The sequence below is a fragment of the Myotis yumanensis genome, unplaced genomic scaffold (assembly GCF_028538775.1).
Source record: "Myotis yumanensis isolate MYYU_CA2020_CCGP unplaced genomic scaffold, mMyoYum1.0.hap1 SCAF_4, whole genome shotgun sequence".
In the NCBI taxonomy this organism is placed as follows: domain Eukaryota; kingdom Metazoa; phylum Chordata; class Mammalia; order Chiroptera; family Vespertilionidae; genus Myotis; species Myotis yumanensis.
Window position 1 is genome coordinate 29562106 of NW_027223755.1, and position 17110 is coordinate 29579215.

The 17110-nt window shown below is 35.4% G+C and overlaps 1 protein-coding gene and 1 pseudogene across 9 annotated transcripts in view; both read right to left on the reverse strand.

Moving 5' to 3' along the window:
• The window catches only part of PDE4D (phosphodiesterase 4D), a 1237087-nt gene that overhangs the window by 73033 nt on the left and 1146944 nt on the right, over positions 1–17110 (reverse strand). The window lies entirely within an intron of this gene.
• The window catches only part of LOC139008370 (beclin-2-like), a 32030-nt pseudogene that overhangs the window by 1514 nt on the left and 13406 nt on the right, over positions 1–17110 (reverse strand).

Below are 17110 nucleotides of genomic sequence, written 5' to 3' on the forward strand. Positions count from 1 at the left end.
TGTGGACTGAGTCAGCTTCAGGGGCTAGAAAATGAAGTGGATGGAAGATATGGTGGAGGTCTTACTTTCATCTTTGATCTAAGTTTTTCCCCAGTCGGATGTCCTTTTGATTTCTGATCCTTTGTATATGACCTGATGATGATCCTTAGAATAAGCTGTATATATGTATATGTATATTATTATTATTATTATTATTATTATATATCAATTATTTCCTCCTACAGTTTTCCTTCCAGAATTTCTGTTATTTGGATGTTAGATTTTTTGAATTGGCCCTCTAATTTTCTCATTTACTTCTGTCTTCTATTTGTCCATCTTTTTTCTCTATTTCCCTGGATATGTCCTCAAAAAAGTGGTCTATTTCAGCATGGCACCTCAGTCTTCAACTGTACCTGCTGTCCCTTGGTCTACAGACTGTTTTATGCCCTTTAGAGAATAAATGTCAAGTGTCTTGCTGGAGTGAATGAGGGATAGTCACACCGCTCTGCAGAACATAAAATAGGATTTGTGGGTCTAACAGCTTCCTTAAAAGTTTTCATATTTATCCCACTTTTTTAGGTACTGATTTTTGAGTCTTTGGGCTGTTTTGCACTAGTCATGGGGTCACTTTTTTGGCTTTCCCCAATTCAACTTTAACTGTCCTCTAGGGCAGTTACCACTCCTCCATTTGTTTTCCAGCTTCCAGAATTCTGTTGTTGGTTTCCCTTTCCCATTTTCTTTGCCATTGTGTTTTATGCTTTAAAACTTTTATTTTATGGCTTTCTGAAGATAGAGCTGTTCAATGAATGTGCGAATAGCTCTATCATTAGCCAAAAGTCGCAATGTTTTTTTAATGTTCTAACTCATTTATTTACCTTCTTTTGTGAATTGTCTGAACATGTCTCTGACAATTTAACCATGATACCTTAGTGCTTTCCTTACTTATTTGCATGACCTTTTTCTTTGTTAGTGTATTTATCACTGACCTGCAATATCTATAGGATGATTGATTTCAAATCCTACTGCCTTATCTGTGGTTCCTGTGGTTTAGAATGTACACAAGTCACAAAATACTTAGATGGAGATGTGTTGAAACATACTCTGAATAGCTTACCAAGATACATATATTTAGAATTACATAAAGAACAACCTCCAATTAGTAGGCTTTGGACTTGTGACAGGCAGATATTGATCTTTGTATTAATTCATAAACTTCCAATGAACAATTGATCTATGTGAAGCACCATCCCCCTGAGAGTACAAATTTCAAGGGTCTGAGTCCCTTACAGGGTTTTCTGGAGAAAACAGATTCAGAAATAACCATAAAACAATGAGAACTGATCTATATCAGAGACACAACGCTGAGAACAACTCACTTGGCCTGTGAGTTAGGAGGAATTGGGGAAGACTTCAGAGTTAATGAGCTACCATTTGAGGTGGATCTTGAATGATGAATGGTGGTTTTGTTAGGTTGCAAAGGTGACAAAGGCATCCCAGGCTGAAAAAAGACAATGTGCAAAGTGTTGCAGATTTTTTTAGGGAATGGTGAAAAACCTATGGGGGTTGCTGAAGGTATAGAATAAAAAATAGAAACTGGAAAGGATTTTACAGAGAGTCCAGCCTAATCTACTCAATTTTACAGATTTGAAATCAGTCCTAGAGAAGTTATAAGTTGTCAAGATTCCATTCTTAATGAAAGAACCAGGACTAAGACATGATGCCTGACTTCTTTTAGAGAATTATTTTAATCACACAGTTCCTTACTTCTCACTACAGATACAGACTACTTTCCTAAGAGCAAGTATGAAAAGAACTGATCAGAAGATCTAGGGGACACAATTAGGATTCCATTCTAATCTATTCCTAGAGGTTCCTTTGATGTGAGGTCTGAGGTCTACAGATAAAGCACATTATCTTAATTATGTCTGTCTACCATGGGCATAGGATGGGAGAAATGACATGGAATAATATCTATAAACAGGAACCACCTAATGGGGAAAATAAGATGGAAAAGAATACATCATATGCAATTTATGACTATTCTTATTTTGGCTTAGTTTAAATTATCAAATTTATTCTTTTGAAAAAGTCATTACATTTTGGATTAGATTATTTAGAACCTCTCCCTTTTCAACTTTTATTTCTTTTTCCATTTTAGTTTACTCTTTTAAATAGTGGGTATGCTTATTATTCAGTATTTGAGATTACACAAATCTATTCTTTAGTCACCTTGATGCCTTATGAGAGTCCATCAGTTTTTAACTTCCAAGTTATTGGTATGCACAATTGTTGCAAATAAAATTCACTCTGTCAAATCATGTTTATTTTGTCAATCAAGTAAATAGATCTTTATTAATATACTGCATTTTAAAAATTTATTTCGAGAGTACATATATTAAAGCTGGGGACAGTGAAACATGGTAGGGCTTAGGATAGAAGAAGCAACAGGAGAGAGCTAAGTAGGGCTGCTTCAGCTTTCTAGAAAAGTTAGAGAAAGGGGGCATGGAGATAGGTTCAGGGGTTTTATGGCTCACTGTTCCCCTTGTTAAATGTCCCTGGGGGTCTCCAGAGTTTTTTTTTTTTTTTTTAAGTCTGTGCCTAAGAGAAGGGTATGGGCTGCTCCAAGAAGGGCACAGTCCAGAGTGCACACTAATATACTGCATTATTTTGTGTGTGTTTTGTTGTGTTAATTCTTACCCGAGGATTTTTTTCTCCATTGATTTTTTTAGAGAGTAGAAGGCAGGAAGGAAGGGAGAAAGAGGGAGGGATGAAGGAAGGGAAGATGGGAGGGGAGGGGAAGAGGAGGGAAGGGAAGGGAAGGGAAGGGAAGGGAAGGGAAGGGAAGGGAAGGGAAGGGAAGGGAAGGGAAGGGAAGGGAAGGGAGAACACTGATGTGAGAGAAACACATCAATTGGTTGCCTCTGTAGGCTCCTGGACCAGGCCAGGATTGAACCTGCAACTCAGGTACTGTGCCCTTGACTAGGAATCTAACTTGTGACCCTTCCATGCCTGGGCCAATGCTCTAACCACCTAGCAACACTGGCCAGGGTTACATTTCTGATAAATGAAAAAAAATCAGATTTTCTTCAAACATTTGCTTGTTTGGAATCAGGTACATAAGTAGAAAAGACTTTCTATAATATGGCATGGTTTCAAAATCTATTATTACTTCCTACAAATATAGAGCATACCAAAGTTTCTCACCATTTTTCTAAGATTAACAACAGGGAAACAAGTGTTAATCTCTTAAAATACTACTTTAATTTTTCTAAATATTTTCACAACCTATTTATTTTTATCCATATTTTAAGGTTATAAATATCTGTTTGTATTGAAATTTTAAAAGACCAATATTATTTTTCTATGTGATTTAACCTAAAATGTCATTCTATACTAATGAGGTAATTTATTTCTCCACTTTCCTATTTTCTGAGGCTGGAAGATCCTTCTAGAGAGCACTTTCAATAATTGTGCTTTACTTTGGAGCTCTTGAGCAACCACCTGAGAATTCTTGGAATAAACCAGAAGGAAGGCCAAAGAGACACAAGAACACCATAGCTCCCTTACGTTAATTAAACAGAATCCCCTGGTAAGCCAAAATGGCCATTTTTACATCAGTAATTTATATTTTGCACAGTACATACTTTATACTGATATTTATAAGTAGGAAAACAACACATTTCTCCAGCTGTAAGTGGAGCCTCTTGGCAAATAAAGAGAAACTTATTCCCATTAAGAAAACATTGGAGTTGAAGTCTAGATAAAAAATATTTTAAAAATCGAATTTAAAAAGTCCCTGATTTGCACTCTGTATAAGCTATTGGTTTGAGAATATTGCTACATAATTATAGAAAATACTAGTTAGACTGTTTGAAGTCTCCAATGGCAGCAAGAAAAACAGAAAAAAAATAAGCTAACTCCATCAACAATAAAAATATGGAAATTGAGGAGCTCCTGGTGACCATAAATATACACCTTTATGAGCCTGACAATTTATATTCAGTTCATGCAATTAGCAAGTTTGATAATATGATTATAACTCTCAAGTTGAAACAAATGTTTTTTGCTAAAAGCAAAGAGTTGCTATTGAGCAGATGGTATTACTTTTTCTTGCCAATTTATGTTCACAGAGCTCAACCAATGCTTAGCCTTAAAAATGTCAAATAACTCAGATTTCAGGATAACACATACCAAGTAATCTGCCGGTTTATCTCCACTGCGTCACTCCCCTCTTGAAAAGCTCAAACAAGATAGCATGATTGACACAAGTAAAAGCAAAAACCATATATTTCTTACTGCTGCACGGTCTTCTCTAGAATGTAGCATTTCAATATCTTATAAAAGATACCATAATTCAAAGCAATAATGTTTCCCAAAGTACTAATCTACAACATATATAACATGGAACACTTTTTATTCTTGCTGGAATTGCTACCAATATAAAAACATTTGATTACAAACTAAAGTTCATTCCAGTGTGGTGTTAAGAGCTAAAATTTTAAGTATGCAAAAACTTGGGTTCCAATTCTAGCTCTGCTACTTCTAAGCAATGTGACAACTGGTCAAGTTACTTAATCTCTTTAGTCTCAGGTTTCTTATTTGTAAAGTTTGATAGCTTTTATAGGGTTCTTCTGAATATAAAAAAAGCATTACCTGTAAAGCCCTTAGCAAACGGTCTGCATAGAGTAAATATTTAACAAAATGATGACTAATATTGGTTCAATTATTGGTGAACTGAAGTTTTAAATACATCAAGAGTTTGTCCCTAAGGTACAGTCAATGCAATCATGATTTTTAAAAATTCGTTTTTAGGGTGGGGGGAAGGTGAAGAGGGTAAAGTGCGTCAAATATATGGTGATGAAGGGAGACTAGACTTCGGTGGTGAGCACATAATGCAATATAGAGATGATGTATTATGGAATTGTATACTAGAAACTTATATAATGTTATTAGCCAATATCTCCCCAATAAATTAAAAAAAATTCTTTTCTGTTACTATGCTTTTCTAGGGGAAAAATTTTACCCCCAATTTTCTCAAACTTGTTTTGAATTATGCAAGGGCTTTGTAGGCATCTGAACCAGTTATACCATATTATACGTGCGTAAGACTGAGAACTGATTTTCAAGATTTGGCAAGAGTTCCCAACATTTTTCTTTTCTCAAATACACTTGAGGGCTAGGTGCAGGTAGATCAGTCAGCTGTTCGAGAGGACTGCCGCAGGGCTAGGACAGGCAACTCCAGGACAAGAGCCTGTCCTTCACACCCATCAGGCAGCTGCCCCGCCCTTCCCTCCCCTAATTGAGCAACCTTCTGGCTGTAGATCAGAGGAGTCTTTCTTTCTCCCCCGACACACAAAGGCAAAAACCGTATTGGTATGTGGGTTTTTACCCAAACTTTTTCTTAGGAGCCCCTGAATTCCTTTAAAAATTTCTACTTTACAGTGGAGTTGCTATTTCCTGAATGCACATCTTTTTTTTTTTTTCAATCTTTTCTCTTTAAAAAAAAATATTTTTATTGATTTCAGAGAGGAAAGGAGAGGGAGAGAGAGATAGAAACATCAATGATGAGAGAGACTCATTGATAGGCTACTTACTGCATGCCCCACACTGGGGCTCAAACTCGCAACCCAGGCATGTGCCCTGATTAAGAATCAAACCATGACCTCTAGGTTCATAGGTCAATCCTCAACCATTGAGCCACGCAGGCTGGGCCTGAACGAGCATCTGAGTTTTTTGTGAGGTGGGATGAGACATAGAGGATGAACATTCTGTCCTCCAGAATCATCGGATTCTACCTCCTTTAAACTCTTCTTCTCTATGTCCATCTCCCTGCTTGTTGTCTTTCTTTACCTCTTTATAACTAATCCACGGATCTAAAAATCAGTGGAATACATAAACAAGCATGCAGTTCCATGTTCACTGCACTAGTTCGTAATGTAGAAAAGTCATAAATAGGAAAACAATAAAATATAAACTTTGAAATACATACTATGCTGCAGTCTAAGAAAATTGGTATAGATGTATATGTGCTGAATAACATAATCTCCAAAACATATTATATACAAAAGTCAGTCACAGAATAACATGTGTAGTATATCACTTTAGATAAAAATTTTCCTGTAATTCTAATATATGAATATCCAGTTAAAATTCAGAAAAGATATACACCAAGTTGTATCCTTTGCTAAGTGGTTACTTGCAAGGAGAACAAATCTAAAGGAGCAGGAAGAAGTTTTACATATTCTTAATGCTTTAAGTATTTTATGACATGAAAGTAGTTATCTATTACTAATGTAATAAAACTATATATTTAAAAAATCTCATGGTAGTTATCTTAGGAAATACAGAAAAAGTTAAGGAAATGAAGAAAAAGCACATATAATTCTACAACCCAATGCTCATTACTATAAAAATTGATATTTTTTCTAATACATTTCTACACACATATGCCTGCATTCCATTTTTACAGCATAACTGGGTCTCATCTCATTGATCTGATACCCTAAAGAGCTTGAAATACCAAGAAAAAAATTCATTTCTATAAAGAAGCAACACTAACAAGTATTGGCTAACGTAGGCTGTGGCTTTTATCTGTATAGCTTAAAGCTCAGCTGAAACATGCTAAATAGAAAAGGAATGCTACAATCATATGCACACACACGTTTTGCTTTTTCCAAGTCCCAGTCGGGTCAGGGAAGCATAAGACTGCCTAGGAGACGGCATTGTCTCAAGCTACTGACCTAATTCCTAGTGCTTGATTCTGGTGCATTTCCTGCATGATCTCAGAATGTGTCACTGCAAATTCCGTAAGCAGCAGTTGCACATTTGGAATGTGGATTCTGACACGTGGCTCAAATAAATGTTGTGGAAATGCCACTGGAGCGCTGTGCGCCTCAGTTTCCTTATTTCTAAACTTGATCTCTACAGCCCTTCCAGGGTAAATCATCTGCAATTTACTAAAACCCACAAGAATTATGCTGAACTGACCAAGATAATATGTCCTGCTCTCAGTCCTTAATTAATCTTCAAAGCCAAACTTCCTGCAAAATGACTTCACTTCTTTATTGTGTGGTATTTGTCTCCATTCTCCAGAATGCTCACCAGATGGTGACTGAGTGTATCTCTCCATCTCACAACATCTTCACATTGCTTCTTGCCACTCACTACTTAAAGTTGTAAAACAAAACAAAACAAAAATACAGTGGAAGCAAGTATTTAGCTGAAAAAATGTAGTTTTCTCCTTAGGAAAAGGGCTGCAGGGCAAAACAGGGGCCCCAAACAGCTACCCTGTGAGAGCAATTATACAGATGCTCCTTGGTTTTGATCTTCTTTGAAGTTAATTGAAAACAAACTTGAATATGTTCCAATCTTGACAGGCATGAAAGTCAGATTCACAAATAGGAAATGTGAAGCTTCCCCAATCTTCTATGTAATCTTATATGATATACATGAAGGTCACTGTAATTCAAGATCTTCACTATTAATATGAAGGAGGTAGTACATAAACTCACAATCTTATTTCAAATATAATTCTTTTTTTTAAAAATATATTTTATTGATTTTTACAGAGAGGAATGGAGAGAGATAGAGAGTTAGAAACATCGATGAGAGAGACATCGATCAGCTGCCTCCTGCACATCTCCCGCCGGGTATGTGCCCGCAACCCAGGTACATGCCCTTGACCGGAATCGAACCTGGGACCCTTCAGTCCGCAGGCCGACGCTCTATCCACTGAGCCAAACCGGTTTCGGCTCAAATATAATTCTTTAGGTAAAAATCTTAAAAATAAAATCATGGTTTGATAATATTGGCCATTGTGAGGAGAAGAATAATAAAATTCTTCATCAACATCCCAAGAAGTTTGTGTGTTCTACCTTTCTAATAAAAGAGGAACAGATTGACTTTACGTAAACATTAATATTCAAATTATTGATTGTTTTTATTAAAAATTTATTGTCTATAGAACAATGAGGAAAAAGCATAAAGTTTGACTATATCCAGAATTTATGCTTTGAAATGAGGCCAGGTCATCCATAGGATGAAAACTCATTTATCTATTTGAAAAATTTTAAAAATCATGTAAGCAATATTTTATAGAAAGTACAAAACTGTTAAGAGAAATGAGAGCATATATATAGATTACTAATGTTCTCCATTTCAGAAAAGAAAGTTGAATGCTGTCTTATCTCTAGGAGTAAGAACTTCCTGCTGTTCAGTTTTGCTTTTTATAAGCATACATGATGAGCAGCAGAAAAACTGGTCTGTTTTGAGCAGTTTTGTATAAATTTTACTCAATATCAAAATGGACTTTAAATTGTATTGCTATCAAATATTCTGAATCTTATGGGCAAGAAGAAATCAGATAAGGAAAGTAGATTTGCCACCTCTTAAGTTCAAACCTCCTATATGTATTTCTTTTACCTTTGTCCATACAGTTATACAGTTATCACTGGATGGTTGAATTATAAAACAGTTTTCTATATATTTTCTTCAAAATCATATTTATTCTAGCCAAAACTGGTTTGGCTCAGTGGATAGAGCGTCGGCCTGCGGACTCAAGGGTCCCAGGTTCGATTCCGGTCAAGGGCATGTACCTGGGTTGCGGGCACATCCCCAGTAGGAGATGTGCAGGAGGCAGCTGATCGATGTTTCTCTCTCATCGATGTTTCTAACTCTCTATCTCTCTCCCTTCCTCTCTGTAAAAAATCAATAAAATATATTTAAAAAAAAATCATATTTATTCTATAATGGCATCCTATAGTATACAATTGATTCCACAATTTTTTCCCCAATCCCTCAACCATATCTGTACTGTAACCCATCATACTTATTAAAGAGTTGATAGTAAAATAGGACGCCTAGTACAATTAGAATAGAAGTATGGGTCCTTATCATGCTACTAAATAGCTTTCATTCAACATCTATAATTAACAACAAAGAAAATAAAAAACAAAACAAAGCTGCCCACTATCTCCATAGTTAATGCAGCTCAGGAAATTCTAACCTAAGCAACTATATAAGAAAACCAAATATGAAGTATAAATAAAAGAAGGGAGCAAAATTATATTTGCAGATGAAAATTCTATAACTAAAATTTCAGGAGAATCAACAAAATGTATAAGGAAGATAGAGCATTATAAAAAACATATACCCTATAGATATTTTATATACCAGCAATAACCAATGAGAAAAATGGAGAAAGTATCCCATTTATAATAATCATAACACATATAAAGTACCTAGAAATAAATGTAAAAATATGAATGTGTAAAAGTCTTGTACAAATAATACTGTGTAACTTCACTGAAGGATATTTTTTTAAAAATTAGAAAAAATATAAATATATTTAATTTCCTGGATGGGAAAACAATATTTTAAAGATAAATTAATGTAAAACATTTTTTCAATTATTTTTCCCTACATTATTGAAATATTTTTAATTATGCAAGTCTAATTATGATATCTACTTTCTTAGAATCCTGTGAAGACTCTAATTTAGGCTGCCTGTTTTCTAGGTCTGTTATTATCCTGGAATTCATTTTCATAAAACACCTGGGTTAGTTCCAGTACTTGCATCTTAGTACTTTCTTTGATATCTTCAAATAATTTTATTTTCATTATGTAGCATCTATAGGGGGTAAACTCTGTGAACTTGAGCCTTTATATGTTTAAATAAATCTTTAGTTTGTTGATAGTTTGACTATCAATTTTGGGTTCTAAGTAATCTTCCTTAGAACTGTCCCATGTGACCTTTGAAAGATCCCTTTTTGTTTTCTAGAAGCTCTTAGGATCAATTTTTTTATCTTTTGAATTCTGAAATTTCATCAGCATGTAAACAGTATGTATTTTTTACCCCTGTTGGGCAGTGGGTGAACCTTTTCAATCAAGAACTTGAATCATTCTTCAGGTGAAGTAATTTATTGTTAAATTATTTTTTCCTGTCCCTTCTCACTCCCCTACTGACATCACTCTCTTCATGTCTCTTTACTTTTTCATCGTATTTTATATCCTTATCTTTGTGCTCTACATTTCAGGAGATTTTCTCGACAAATTCAGTATTCACTAGTGTTCAGTCTTTTCTTCAATCTTCCAATTTTTTTTTCAGTATCCTGCTCCTATTTCACAGAAACCTAATCATAATTAATGTACTCTTGGCCTTATTCTCTCTGAAAATTTAATATTGTAAGAGTTTTTTCTATACTTTTTATCATCTCTGTTTCTACTGAAAATAAATATTCTTCAGAAAAATACACTTGTTTTGCCCATCCATTAGTTTTTTTGTTGTTGTTTGTGCTATTGGTTTCTTCAAATCTTTTTTTGATTGCAAATACTTAATTTAAGATCTAAGAATTTTGTAGATGGTTTATAGGGGTTTCATAAAGTAGTTGTGTAGTACTTGTAAACTACTTAATTAGAAACATAATGCTATTTTAATCAAAATACTACTGGAATTTTTTGTGAGGACTTCAAAAATTGATTATAAAATTAATTTTCATAATCTTAAATTAATATTTACAAATTAGAAAAACAAAGTAAGAATAACTGATAAAAATTTGAAAAATAAGATTAATTACGAGGGCACATGTTTTTTCAAATACTAAAATGTATTTTTTAAATCTATAATAGTTATAACATGGTACTTTTGTACAGCAACAGGCTATAAAGATTAAAAACAGAACCAACCATCCTTAAATTTAGTAAAATGTAGAAGTGACATCTCAAGCCAATAAGGAAACTATGGATTATTCAGTAAATATTGTTCTGAAAATGTAGGAAATCTAGATAAAGAATATCAGAGCCCATAATTATTATTAAAATAAATTCCATATTTATTAAAGGTTTAAACATGTAATATAAGTCTATTAAGGACTAAAATAAAATATAGGGGTAGAAAAACTTGCTAAGGATTTATAAAGTATATTTTGTATTTTCAATATACTTATACTAGTATATAGACTATATAAATGATTTAAAACTTCAGTTTATTAAAATAAAATATCCATAACAGTTAAACTATACATGGGGATTGGGATGGTAGAAGGACAAAGAATAAAATATTCAGAGGTGGCCAAAAACAATCCTATATAATAAAAGGCTAATATGCAAATTGACCGTACAGTGGAACGACCAGTTGCTATGATGCACACTGACCACCAGGGGGAAGACACTCAATGCAGGAGCTGCCCCCTGTGGTCAGTGTGCACTCACAGGGGGAGCGCCACTCAGCCAGAAGCCAGACTCATGGCTGGCAAGTGCAGTGGCGGTGGTGGGAGCCTCTCCCTCCTCCATGTCAGTCAGACATCCCCCGAGGGCTCCTGGACTGCGAGAGGGCACATGCTGGGCTGAGGGAAACCTCCCCCCTGCCCCCCCACCACTCCAAGTGCACAAGTTTTGTGCACTGGGCCTCTAGTGTTGTATATATAAAACCATCCTTCAAGGGTTGTACACAAGAGAGTAAAAAATAGACAATGAGAAATGTGCTATTATTGTTCCCATTTTGCACCTGAGAAAACAGGCTTAGAAGGTTACATAACTTGCTGAGGATCACATAGCTAATAGTGGGGAGCCAGGATCTGAAGCTAAGGAGTTTGGTTTCAGAGCCCACCTTTCAGCCCTATGCAGTATTGCCTACTCCACCCAATCCTTTGGTATTCATTTTGTATCTCTGTCTGTGAGACTTCTTAAAATCTTTCTGAAACCCAGAATCCATACTTCTTCCTTTGTGCCCTCACAGCTCCCTTTGTCTTTCCACACCCATTTCAACTAATACGTTCTCCACAAAGTTCTTCCCGAAATCCCGAGTCCTTTTTGGAATTCTCTCCTTCCTCAGATTGGAGATCACCACTCTCCTGATTTTCTGCCTACTCTTCAGTTGGCAGAAAATTTTTCAATTCCTTTGTTGGATTCTTCTTTTTCTATGCTTCCCCCCCTCACCTCACTCATTGTCCCTGTGAGTAAATTTACCTCCAAAATTGAAATGTCTACCTCCTATGTTCTGAAAACTCCAGCTTAGATTGCTCTTCCTCATTCAGATACCCACCTGAATGTGCGCAGACACCTCAAACTCCACATTTTTAACACCGATACTTACTCTGCCTACTAGTTTTGCTCTCTTACTGAGATGCCACTGTCACTCACCTCCTCACTGTAGCCAGAATTCCAAGCATGATCATTGAGTCCCGCCTCTCTCAAGCCCGATCTCCAAGTTTCACTTGTTTTTCTCCATGAATAGCCATTGAATTTTCCCCTCTCTTCCAAATTTCTTTAGTTCATGCTCTCTTTGGTTCTCATGTAATTATTGCAGTAGGCTCTGAACTGGTTTTCCTGGTGCCCATCTTTCTCCCACTCACTCCAATTCTATCTCCACATCAACATTTCTCAAGTTTGAGAAGTCACAGATTTCCAAAAACACTTTCACAACCCTCAGAGGCATACAGTGTTCATATGAGAAACTTTGCAGCAAAAGTTACATACTTTTCTTTAGGTAATTATGTGAGGTTAATGCAATAATTCATGTATTAATAAACACAAAGGCAAAAATTCAGGCACACGATCCAGAAAATGTTTATATTCAATTATTTTTTAAATAAAAACACAAAAAACTTATAAAGACTGCTTTAAATATGCAACTTTAAATTGTGTCAAAATTAAACAACATGATCAAGACTTAAGGCTGATATTTCTCCCATTGAATAAAATCACTCCCGAGCTTAAAAAAATCCATTTCCTAGCATGACATTCAAGTCTTCTTAGCAGTTTAGGATAGGTTGCTTCTCTTTAATCATCTTTCTCATTCTTTACTGATCACCACTGTGCCACATACTGCAACCTGTTTGGGGCTCTCTTGTGCCTTCCACACTGCAATATTTGCTTCAACATTGACCTTTAACCATATATACCTTTCCTGTCCTAGCTAACTTCTCATCCTCAAAGCCCCAGCTCTGGGATTTTCATCACTGGGAGAATATCTGATTTTTTCCCCTCTTTTCTACTTTTGGAATGGTATGTGTGCACCAACAGCATGCTGTGATGTAATTGACTATTTATCTTTCTGTTTAATGCCCTTAGCTGTCCAGTCATTGAAATTTAGGTTTGTCTTAACCCTTTTTCTAGTTTTCAAGCGTAGTATAATTCTTTGGCACTTAATACGTGTTTGTTAAAGAGATCAATGACTTCCATGAACATTTACCTTTCCTTCTTCTTTGAAATTAATTAATTCATTCATTCATTCACTGGTAACCATTTATCTGTCAGTTTGAGTGAACACAAAGATGCATAAGACATTGTACTGACCCCTACAGAGCACTTCATTTTTGTGTCATTCTCTTCTCTCTCTCTAATAGTTTAGTTATGTAGGTCTTTTCTTCAAAAGAATAGCAGGGATTCACCATAATATCTTCTCTGCTCCTCACAGTTCTTAGACCATTGTAGAGGCTCAATATATATTTGTTGGATAGCCTAATTTTGCCTTTAGAGGTGACTATTAATGCATACTTCTCTCAGAGGATCCTGCTGTGTGGGAACCCCATGTGCTAGACTTTAAGCAATTTATAGCTTTTCTGTCATAAATGTGCTAAGTGGACTGGGGGGCGGGGGCAGAATTATGAGTTCAGAAAAGAAACAGGACATGATGTTTGATTCCACGTTTTCAGCTTAATTCTCAGGGCAATACTTATTCCATCAAGATAAATAGACTAATTTTCATTGAGTTTTAATCAGCATAATATGTTAGTTTTACAATATTTAGAGATTATTTTTAGGGATTATTTATTTCTATATTTAAAAATGAAGAAATTAAAGCAATTGATCTAGGCTGAAAGGTATAATTACAAAATCACTTTTGGTTCTGGCAATTCTATCTCATTATTTCTGGATAAACATGTTATCGCTTTCTGATACTAAAAAGAAAAATAACAGAGCTAAGATTTATTAAGCATTTATATTGGATAAGCTCAGTTTTGAGCCCTTTTATATGTATTAATTCACTGAATCCTCACAATAACTTTTATTATATTCATTTTATGGCTGGGGAAACTGAGGCCCAGAGAGCTTCTGTAACTTGTCCAAGGTAACTCAGCTGTTTCATGTGAAGCTGAAATTCAAACACAGTTTGTACTTTTTACAATTATATTATGCTTCCCACAGAAGGAGCACTGGAATGATTGTTACAAAACTAGGTTGTTAAGTTTGCCATATAATAATGGAATGAATTTAAGGGTGTCATTTTATCTTGAGTTTCATTGTTCTTGCATCCTTAACAACCTGTGAGGAGGAGTAGTCTTTTATAAACTAAAAAGTGTTATGAATTCAAGACTTTTTCTTTACAATACATTATTACTTTTAAGAGTCTGAAAAGGAGAGTCTTTCAGAAGGTCCATGTGAAGGTAGAGACAAGGTGAGGCATGGGCACTGAATGTTCAGACTCCTACTAATCATGTTAAGCTGCATGCATTATTGCTAAACCTCAGGGGGAGAGTGGGAAGCAAGAGAGCCTGGACATTTGACAGTAATATAATTATTTTCTGATCAGCTTAAGAGCATTAAGAATTACAGAATAAGCTGAGTTAAAAAGGTTTCAGGAAGGAGTAAAACTGTAAGAATACAAATTGTTAAAAATTATCAGAACCATTTTAAAGAGCATAAACCATTTCATGACATATCTTTCTTTTTCATATTTCAGTGAGTAGTTATTAGCAATCACACAATGAACACAGCTCATGTTTTATGCCTAGAACAGTTGACAGCATCTCTAGTGCATCTGGCATTAGCCTAGGAGTTAGAAAATCTGAGTTCTGTGCCTAGCTTGGTTCCAGGTCAGTAAGGAAGTAGCCATCAGGCAAAGGAAGGGGGAGGCGGGGGTGGGTGAAGGTGGGCAAAGGTGGGGGAAATGGGGGACATCTGCAATAGTGTCAACATTAAAATTTTTTTAATAAAAATTATACTCTGTGCCAAAACAGAAGTAGCTATCTCCCTCTGGGATGATCTGTCTCCTCCAGTGATGAGGAACCTGTTGATGCACTTGCCTCCTCTCCATTTCAAAAAGATGCTCTGCAGATTGGTAAGTCCATATCTATTAAGTTCGTTGAGCTCTTTAAAGGCTAAACCATACACAGACATACTGCATGGGAAACACTACCATCACCTCTTTTATACATGAGAGTAACAATGAGGAGAAAGATATCAAAGGCAGTCTCAAATTATAAAAATGGTTGGCAGGGATGCAAAAAGTTACAGGATAGGAAACAACAACTGTGACACTGAATCTAAATTAATATTTGCATTCTACATTTTACAGGTTCTCAGAAAGGTCAGTCCATTGAGTGTTACAGATTCTTATCAGTCTTTCTCATTGACTTGTTGTAGCAAATATTTTAACTTATGTGGCCTTTGGTTCCCTTAAAGGTGCTCAAAAAGGCCTTTTATAAAATACTTTTCATGAAGAAGTACAATAACAAAACATTCAAAAATCTACTAAACACATGAAAGAGTGCTCACCCTCATTAGTAATCAAGAAAATACAATGATCCCATTATAGAGCTTCCATATTTAGAAAAAAAATGGAAAGTCTGATAGTACCATGTTTTTTTGGTTAGGATGTGGACTCAGAAATTCTCGTGTACTTTTCATACACGTTACCAAATACTTTCCCCTTACCTAGAAAAGTTCCAGGATTCCATTCTTTGTTATATTCCCCCCGCAGAAATGCATGCTTATATGCACCAAGACACATTATAACATCATATCTTTATTCATAATATTTCCAAATGGAAGCTGCCCCACTTCATCATAGGAGAAGACTGGAGGAATGAATTGTGGTTCCTTTACGTAACAGGACTCTATAATAGTCATGAGGCGGAGATACAACAAGAACTCTCAGTCAATGCAAAGCAAAATGGTTCGGCCACTTTGAAAGCCAGTGTGGCAGTTTCTTACAAACTAAACATACTCTTCCCACAAGATCTAGCAGTGGCATTACTTGGTATTTACCTCAAAGAGTTGAAAACTCATGTTCCACACAAAACCTGCAGAGGATGTTTACAGCAGCTTTATTTAGAATTGCCAAAACTTTGAAGCACTAGATTGTCCTTCAGTAGGTTAACAGATAAACTGTGGTACATCAAGGCAATGGAATAGTATTCTGTGCTAAAAACAAATGAGCTATCAAGCCATGAAAGGACGTGAAGGAACCTTAAATGCACATTACTAAATAAATGAAGCCAATTAAAAAAGGCTACATACTCTTTGATTCCAATTATATGACATTCTGGATAAAGTAAAACCTTGGAGACAGTAAAAAGATCAGTGGTTGCCAAGGGTTGAGTGGAGGAAAGGAAAGAATAATAGGTGCAGCACAGAATTATTTTAGGGCCCTGAAAATACTGTATATGATACCCTAATGGTAGATACATGTCGTTACACATTTCTCTAAATCTGAGAGTGAGCCCTAATGTAAACTATGGACTTTGAGTGGAAATGATGTGTCAATGTAGGTTCATCAATTGTAACAAATATTATCACTTTGGTAGGGTATGTTGATAATGGGGAGAATATACATGTATGTGGGGAGGGGGCATTTGGGAAGTCTCTACCTTTTGCTCAATTCTACTGTCGACCTAAAAGTGCTCTAAAAATAAAGTATATTTAAAAACATACATAAAAAACCTGAGCACTTGTGGCTTCTTGGAAGTTCACAAAAATTTTACAGTCTAAAAAAATTATGTTGAATCTTTTACTTCTATTTTATCTATATAAGTGCTGATGAAGATCACCTGGTGAATAATTTAGAGGTTTAACATAAAGAGTCTTCTTAATAATATGCCCTTATTGAGAAAAATCACAAAGTCCCAACAGTAAAATGTTAGCAAGGGAAAGAACTGAAGACTTTTCTCTTTGAAACTGCCAAGCATGTCTGGTTTAATTGAAATTGATGGCAAAGACAACAGAGCACACGTAATTGAATTTTACTTTTAATGATCGCTAAGCCATGTTTGAAACATAAACATACATGTGAGAGTCTTTCAAGATGTTGGACATGAATCTGTTTTCATAATTCAAAAGCATACTTTGCTTATGAATCTCTTTTTAATAAGCTTTGGCTGGGAATTCTTTTCTTCCAGATGTTTGGTGTTGT